The sequence below is a fragment of the Mchenga conophoros genome, linkage group LG3 (genome assembly GCF_057382185.1).
Source record: "Mchenga conophoros isolate Kocher_MC1m ecotype Shallow Benthic linkage group LG3, M_conophoros_male_GT1.1, whole genome shotgun sequence".
NCBI lineage: Eukaryota > Metazoa > Chordata > Actinopteri > Cichliformes > Cichlidae > Mchenga > Mchenga conophoros.
In genome coordinates this window covers 13492319-13501549 of record NC_140528.1, presented here as the reverse complement: position 1 = coordinate 13501549, position 9231 = coordinate 13492319, and the positions used below count along the sequence as shown (strand labels likewise).

The following is a 9231-nucleotide window of genomic DNA, read 5'->3' as shown; positions in this document are numbered from 1 at the left end:
AATATGTTTATGTATTTTGAAATGTTTTTTAGCACATATATTTTTTGGCCATTTTTTGTATATTTTGAAATATATTAATAAAATATATTTCAAAATACAATTTAAATTTATTTAAAATCATTCAAAAAAATATAAATTTAACCCTTCATATATTTCTAAGAAAACACATTCACATGTAACATCTGAAAGAAATCTTTATTTGATGTTTAAAACATACATATAGCATATCAATCAAGCAAGGAATATTCATTTTATAAGTTTATTCTCATTACATACTCAAACATTCTAAAAGAAACACACACACATATACATATATGTGTGTGTATGTGTATATGTGTGTGTGATTGTATGAACATAAGTCAGCATACTTAAAATGTAATTTCTTTTCCTTTTCCAGCAGTCTCAGTTCCCCCAGCTTTCACGGCAATCCTCAAAGCCCTTCTGGACACGCTGGGAAACCCCTTCCTTACCCCCACTGTAACAAACAAAAGTCACAGTTCTATTACTTTTATCAGAGTTAAAATAAAAATGTGATTTATGTTAGCTGGCTTCATTTAGCAAACAGATATTTCTGTTTATAAAGATACAGATATTAATACAGATATATTTTACGCATAATTTTACCTCTTTTTTTTCCTAGATGGGAAGTCTATCCAGTTCACATTACAGTAATGCTAACACCCCTTTTGGTCGTCTCTCCTTACCTTCCAGCATTCATAAATCTGTTGACCTTCTTTGTCTGAGACCAACCACTACAATGCATCATCACCTATTTGTATTGGTAACTTACTTTACAACCTATTTTAATGGTTGCAAAGTAAGTTACTTGTGCTGTATGCAATTTTAGATACACAGAAAGTCTTCATTTACTATATATGGCTGTCATAGTGTCCTTATCAAGGGCAGTTCTTCACTCTGCGCCGATGTCCGTTTTGCTCTGTCCTCCTATAAAAAGCATGAACATTTGAGTGTTTGACTAGTTTTAGATTTCCAAAAATTTGATATTTGTACAACTAAACATTTGAACTACAATATATGCTATTGAGCGATACTTTTATGGGTAATTTTTGGTAAAGAAACTGGTGACAGAGTTGTAGGCTTTTTAAAGTACTATTAGCTAACCATTTGAACTGACTTTCAAAGCTGATTACCTTTTAAATTGCTGTGGATCAAAACCTCCAGTGGGAAGGCGGCCATTAGAAGAACACGCACCATTGAACCTGAAAATAACAAAAACAAACAAAAAACAGAACAATATATAAGAGTCCGGTAGGGTAATAAATCTCTTCTGAAGCAATATAGTTATTTTGGGTGAAAAACAAAACATTCCTCTAAAATATATATACTGACATCAGCAATCAACATCATGATTGTAATTATTTCCTTTTTAGTACATCTACTGCTGTTTGCATGTGTCAAGCACTACGACTGTATCTATGCATATAAATTCACCATATATATCCAGCAAAAATGTTTTGTTATAGGAAAACAAACAAAGGCATTCAATCAGAGGTGAGAAATTAATTGGGAATATGAATTATAGGTGAACTATTCTTTACCTACTAACAATCAAGCTTCTTTAACCAAGAAGCTTGAAATATTTGAATGTAAAATAAAATAAATAAATAAATAATAATAAAAATAACATGATGTAATTAAAATGCACAACTTACATTAAGGAAATCTGCATTTGTATCCACAGGCTAAAAGTAAAACAGTAAATGTGTTAGTGATAGTACAGGTATTTGTAAAAAAAAAAAAAAGAGGCAGTAACTGTGACGCTTCTAGTGGGATGCTAAATGCAGAGATTTATATTTACAGTATAATACTGCATGTACGGGTAACTGTGTTGTGAACTGTAACTGAATATTAGAGAATCTCAGAGAAATTAATAGTATTTATTTTTTTAATTTATCAATCATAAAACTGTGTGTTTTGAAGGCCTGTTACGATAACGACTTTTTGTTGGTCGGTATATTGCCCCATAAACAATTGCGACAAGTTATGTCATTGTCATTTTAAGACCATTTTATGTCTTTGAATGTATAATCATAATATAACACCATAATAATGCAAGATCTACACACTTTCAATTGACAAACCAACATCTAATTCTTAAAGTATTTAGATCATTGAAATTAGGAATCAAAATATTAGATACCTTAAAAACTTGAATAAATAGTAAGTTTTCTAACAAATAGAAAACAATGTTATTTAATGTTATTGTTATGTTATCATTATATTTTATTTTTGTAAATATAATGGCGGATAAATTACATCATCAACAATTATTGAGGTCATGTACATGTACTGTGTGTTAAGTCGATATATCGATTATTGTGATAGGCCTACTGTTTTGGTATCATAACGAGCTTGTCAAACATGCATGACCACTAAACAATGTCTAAGCAGTAGTATTGGTCTGAATGACAACAAACATAACTAGTGTTTTGGAAAATCTGTTAGAAAACAGTTATTTCAATAATTATGATTAGCATGTGACACAGACACCGCATAAAAAACTACAACAACAAATACTTACTTTAGGAGGATGGGGGAGGGCAGCATGAGGTTGAGACTTTGACATCTGTAAGAAACAAATTCATGTATTACAAACAAGTCACTTAAAAATACATTAATGTGGCAGACTGTTCCCTGTTCAGATGCAGTGTATAAGTACAATCAGGGCTGTCACAACAATGGGGTGGGGCCAAGTGGCTGCAACCCTAGGTACAATGTGCAGGTATATATAATTACATATAATATATGTGAATAAAGCAAGAATCTGTTTAGGTTAGTCACTGTGCTGACTGATGCTTGCTAGGTTTATATGATTGCAAACTGCACAAAAACAACAACAGCAACAACATTAATGACAATGACAAACAAAATTACTTACATTTATGTAAATCTCACATTAGGAAGATCTGCATTCGATTTCATGGGCTGAAATAAATAGGCAGAAACATTACTGCTAAAAAAATAAAAAACAAAAACTCTAAAAAGCCTAAAAATGACTTAAAAAGCAAGGAAATGTGGAACATTGTAATTAGCGAACATTAATAAAGCATAACTGTTCTTTGTTTCTAACCTTGGTAAGTACTCTGTAGCCAGAAGGAGAGGTAGGATTTCTGTGAAAGCCAAATTAAATGTGAATAGGCTTTGATAGTTATTGAGAAGGCAGAATAATAAGAAAAGGCAAAAGTACATCACAATATAATTAATTAAGTTACATATTTTGATTACCAAATTATGGAAGCGTGGAGCTGCCACCCAGGCAAAAGAAAAATAGAGCTGTATCACGTTATGACGTGAAATGTTTATTGTTCTAACATTATGCTTTTCATGTTTGTATAATACAGTGGTTCTTAACCTTGTTGGAGGTACCGAACCCCACCAGTTTCATATGCGCATTCATTGAACCCCTCTTTAGTGAAAAATAAAGTGTGTTTTTTTTTCAAATTAGACGTAGATATGTTTTTTACTGGTGCACAAAATGAGCTGTGCACGTCACAGCGGAGGCTCTGCCGAACCCCTGAGACCAACTCACCGAACCCCTAGGGTTCGATCGAACCCAGGTTAAGAACCACTGGTATAATATAATATCACATTATTATAATATACATAATTGTCACGTTCGCACAATATTGTACGGACGTGATAATTATGTACATTTTTCGTACAATGTTGTTCAAACATGTTGTTCAAACATGATAGTATATTGTTAGAACGATAAACTTTTCACGTTATAACGTGATATACTTATATTTCTCTTTTGCCTGGGTGGCAGCTCTACGCTTCCGTTCCAAATACACGAGAATAAAGTAATATTATATGGGAAAAGGCACCTGCTAGCTTGATGATGGAGGCTTCTTAGACTGGCCACCCGCCTTGGCTTCTTGTCGCCACTCCATGAAATAAAGGTCCGTTTCCTCCATGCCGGCTAATTATTCATCCTCATTAAAATCTCGTATATGTTCAGTTGGCAGAATTGAGAATTTTACATCTTCCAACCACTTAATTAACGCGAACATAATCGGCTTGTTTCTTCCAGTCTCCTGTATCCGGCCGTTCCTCTCGCTGTCAGATTTCGCGCCTCAGAGACGTCGTTATTTTTCAAAAAAAAAAAAAAAAAAAGAAAGAAAGAAAGAAACAGCAACAACTACTAAAGAGAGTTTTTGCACGTTCATTGCACATTTGTGGGAATGTTTAAATATTTAATTTTTATTAATTACTTTTCATTATATCTTTATTTTTTAAACCACCGTGGCAATGCGCATGCGCATACACTCCTGCACGCAAAGGGCTTTGGAGTTGACGTAATGTCGCAATGCATTGTGGGAGCGCAGCACCATCTTGGCAGGTCACGAATCAAAACAAGTTTGCTACGAACCATTCTGAAACGTAGCTCAAAAGAAAATGACGGTATAGAGACAGATTCTGTCCAGATGCAAAGAGACGGTACTTGATTGTTGAAATGTGGACCCGTATGAAATATAGCCGTGGAGTAGAAACCCTGAAGACCAAACCGCTATTGACTTAGCATGATCTACTCTCATACCTTGTCTGTGGAGTCAGAGCATACATGGCGCACCAATTTCGCAATTATAAATCTCTGGAGGCGCACATCCAATTCACCAAGGACTGGGTACAAGATTTGGCTATTTTTAAGCCTCCACATTGTGAGTACGCCGTCATTCAAGCAAAGGTAAGTCAGCTTGAGTACTGCGAGTAAAATGCGTTTGATTCCCCCCAACATTCAAATTAGTGCTAGTAAAAATTCATTCGTGAGGGGGAAATTACAGTGAGAACATGTAGAGGCTCTGTTAGAGGGATAACATAGTGAGTTCAGTGCATTGATGTGACATTGTCCTGAAGGATTTAGTTATTCTTTATGGTTAAAGAAATTGCCCTAATTAATTCATATTTATTATAAATAATCCTAATTACACATCTTGCTTCCTTGTTTGTGTCCTGTGTCACTAAAAATACATTCTGTTTTAGTTTTATACATTGATTAATGACCTGCAGAATCTGCTTGTCATATTAGGTGTCCATAGTTGTCACTTAAAGTTGAACTTTATGTTTTCTCCCTCTTGAAAGTGATTACATCCTTGCATTACATACTTTAGGTTCATTTTTTGCTGATAGGTTTCTAAAAAGAAACATGCAGATTTAGAATATAACATGCAGCGTTCTATAGATGGATACATAAAAACACTTTATTTGTTACATTTATGATAAATGGATTTGAAAGTAAATAAAACACATTTGTGTCGGCCTTGGCTTATTAAAGTTCTTGTCTTTAAATGAACTTTGTCTGTGTGTGTTTCAGGTCCTGCACTCTTAAAGACTGAATTGCAGCATTGCAGCCACAAGTCATTGTGAGCATCACAGGGAAGGTTGAAGCCGCCCACTGCAGCTGTATGGCTAGAGTCGTGGAGACTTGCAGCCATGTCACTGCTCTTCTGTTTAATGTAGAAGCAACAGTGAGGATCTGTGGCACAAGGACTGTTACAGATGAACCTGCATACTGGGTTTTGCTGGGTAATATGACCAAGATACAGCCAGAGGTTGGCCATAAGATAGACTTCTCCTCTTCAGCTGCCCAAAAAAAAGGCTCTTGATCAAAACATAAACAGACCATTCGTTGTGACAGGTAAAAGAAGCCATCCTCAAAAAAGAAAAGTTCCACCTGCTACTGTGGAGGAGTTGGATCAACTGATGGGACAATATTTTTCCAAGCATAGTTCTGTTCTGAATAACCCATAGTGTTTTAATTTAGGGGGCCATGTAAATACTTTGCATTTACTGAATATGTACTTACTAAATACCACTGTTCAAAAGTTGAATAAAGAAACAAAGAAATGTTTGCCTATTTTTAATTAAAAGCACTTTGTCGAACATCACATCAGTTACAATGTAGAAAAAATGTTATGTATAGTTTACAAATGACAAAATGTTCACATAAAATCATGACAGCATTTGTATAATATCACCCACTACTAGCATTCTGTAATTTACTGTCTCTTTTGAAAACTTATCACTTATCACATGGAGAAACCTTTGGAATGCAAGCATGCTGATCCACACAGGTATGCACACATGGGTATTCACAGACGCGGACTACAGCTTTCTTGGCTGCTGCCTCAAAGCACACTGTGCGCTGTCTATCCTGCGTGCTGCACAATATCGTTTATTATTTAGTAACTATTGATATCTATGGCTAGCTAGTTTATTGTGATGGTGCTTTTTTTTCTATTATTATGTTGCTCTTTGTTGTTTGCTGTCTCCTCTGTTTTTTTTTTCTCCATACAGGTGACACAGGAGTTTTTTTTTTTGTTGTTTGTTTTTTTTTCTCTCTTCCCCCCTTCTCACCGTCTCTTCTCCCCTTTGGTTTTCTTTCTTTCTCTCCCCCTCTTTCTTTCATTCTTTCCCCCTGTCCTGTCCCACAGTCATGTCTGTCCCGTTTGCAACTGAAAATAAAATAAATTCATAATTATAATAAAGGTCAATCAAATGGACCAATATGGCAAGGCCATGATGATCCACTTGGTAAAATAAATCCGCTTGGCATCTTTCTTGGCCTCAAGACAACAATTCTGATGGCTATAGATCCAAACGGGACAAAAAAATAAAAAAATAAAGTAGTCTCAGAATAGTGAATTAAACCAACATTTATTGTTGATTTTTTTTTTAACAAGAAAAACATTTTTCAACTGAATAAAAACAATGCCAATAACCAAAATAAATAGAAGCGTACATGAAAACTACACAGTCCTTCACCTTTCTGTCTGATTTTTTTAAGGAAAACAGTTTTTCATTCCACTAAAAACAGGACAAACCCACCAGCATGAACATTAAATAAACTATTACAATTGTAAAACAAAACTCATTTACAAAATGTAATAATTATCAGTGGGTCCCAGGAAATAGAATGTGACATGGGATTTAGATTTCCGTTACCAGGATGGTCGGGTTCAGCGTAGTCTTCATCACCACCTGTCAAAGACACATCATCAATATTCATGTTTGCTCAGGTTATTCACTTGTTCACATCTGTCTGAGATCATTCATACTGTTGTATGGATGTGTGTACAGTATGTATATAATTATCAGCTATGTAAAAGATATTATCATCTCTGTTCTTACCTAGTTGGAAGTCCTCCATTCAAACTCAGAGAGCAGCTGGAGGAAGGTGGTGATCCGAGGGCTGATTCTTGTAACCTTCCTCTTTACGACACGACCTGTCTTGCGGCTTGTACCAAGTTTTGCAGGGCATTTTGTTCCCATGTCTGGATTGATCCTCACAAAGAACCTTTTAACGGAAAAAAGGCTGCTTTCAAAATTAAAACATACGTTACAGCAATCACCTATATGTTTCTGCAACTGTAAAAAGAGAAGGAGAAAAAAAAAAGAAGAGAAAAAAAAAAAAAAAAAAGAAAACTTATCACTACATAAACAGCACAAGACTTAAGAGTATTTAACAAGAGCATTTTTCCCTGGTTTTACTACCACACTGGGGCACATGTTCACCAAAACGCAGCAAACCTTTGCCATCTTATCCAGGAAGGTCACCTTTTTACCCTCACATGGAAGAAGTAATCTGATTGGCATGGTGGTATGTAGCATGTAGTTTGAAGCAGGGATTTCGTAGTGCCCCATGTGTAGTGTTGGAACCCAGTCAGGATTTGTTTCATTCATTTCATAGGCTGGTTTGTTGCAATAATGCCAAATAATTAGCAACTCTATAAATAGAAGGTAGTTCTGCATGTTTGTTCTAAGTTTGTGCTATGATCTCAGAGCGCATTGAAAATAAAATTAACAGGCTATAAATAATAATATGAACTTATTTAGAACTTACCTGAATGAAAATACTGGAGCACACCAACAGATATCTGTGGCTGGTAGAGAACTGAATATCAGCTCGTCTCGCAGCTGCTATCCAGGCTAGACGCCTTCTTTTGGTAACATCCAACACATAAGCTCCCTCATGATGTTTCCAGGTGAGGAAACAATGAAAAGAGAGCCTGTTTTCAAGCTTATTCCTTTGTCGGTAGTGCAATCTAACATTACAACCGACCACACAGCAAGCATTTGTTTGGCCTGCTAATATGGCGCCTTGACCAAAAATCCTGGCTACGCCCCATCCCGTAAGATCACGCTCCAGAGCCCTATTAACGTACGGATCTAGAAAGAAGACGCTGCATCTGGGACTCTCCTCAGCTCTTACTGGAACAGTGGCGCGGCTGCCCCTCTGTTGGTCTTCCATGGTCTCTTGTGTTCTGGGGGCCTCTGGATGTCTGGAGTTTTGATCTCCTCCATACCCGCTTCACACCCTGGAGGACGGGGCTGTGGCCCCCCCACACTCCCTAGCAGATCATTACATGGAGAAACCTTTGGAATGCAAGCATGCTGATCCACACAGGTATGCACACATGGGTATTCACAGACGCGGACTAAAGCTTTCTTGGCTGCTGCCTCAAAGCACACTGTGCGCTGTCTATCTTGCATGCTGCACAATATCGTTTATTATTTAGTAAATATTGATATCTATGACTAGCTAGTTTATTGTGATGGTGCTTTGTTTTCTCTATTATTATGTTGCTCTTTGTTGTTTGCTGTCTCCTCTGTTTGTTTGTTTTTTTGTTTGTTTGTTTTTTTGTTTTTTTCTCCATACAGGTGACCCAGGAGTTCTTTTTTTTTTTTTCTCTCTCTTCCCCCCCCTTCTCACCGTCTCTTCTCCCCTTTGGTTTTCTTTCTTTCTCTCCCCCTCTTTCTCTCATTCATTCCCCCTGTCCTATTTATTAAAAAAAAATAAAAAAATTAAAAAATGACAAAGGATGAACTGAAGCTCTGCCATCACGTAATGTTGCATACTGCTGTTTCTGATGTCATTTAGGAAAAAATAAAAAAATAAAAAAATAAAAAATAAAAAAAGAAGACGCTGCATTTTTAACTCTGAGGGAGATGGAGAATGAGCCTATTTCCAAAACAGTGGAGTGTGTTCCTTTAAGTACTAAATTGTATATATTGTCAAAAACTAAAGTGTACATAGCAGTTGTTGTATCTTGTTTACTGTATCACTGACAGATAATTTCAAAGTCAATGAACGCTACATTATAGTGAGATATTGTGTAATGTGAAATACTGTAAGCAAATGAATAAACAACCTAATTCGTGATAGACCTTTGACTCTGTTTTGTTTTTGTTTTTTTTGTTTGTTTTTTT

General features: G+C 35.7%; 1 long non-coding RNA gene across 1 annotated transcript; it reads right to left on the bottom strand.

The window, feature by feature from the left end:
* Window positions 1–396: 396 nt before the first annotated feature.
* On the bottom strand, window positions 397–4573 carry LOC146577326 (uncharacterized). The gene is made up of 8 exons (XR_014889383.1): window positions 3849–4573; window positions 3092–3131; window positions 2900–2946; window positions 2543–2587; window positions 1674–1703; window positions 1152–1220; window positions 871–945; window positions 397–475 (listed from the first exon to the last, which is right to left on the bottom strand). It is a non-coding gene; the product is annotated as an uncharacterized LOC146577326 (long non-coding RNA).
* Window positions 4574–9231: the final 4658 nt, after the last annotated feature.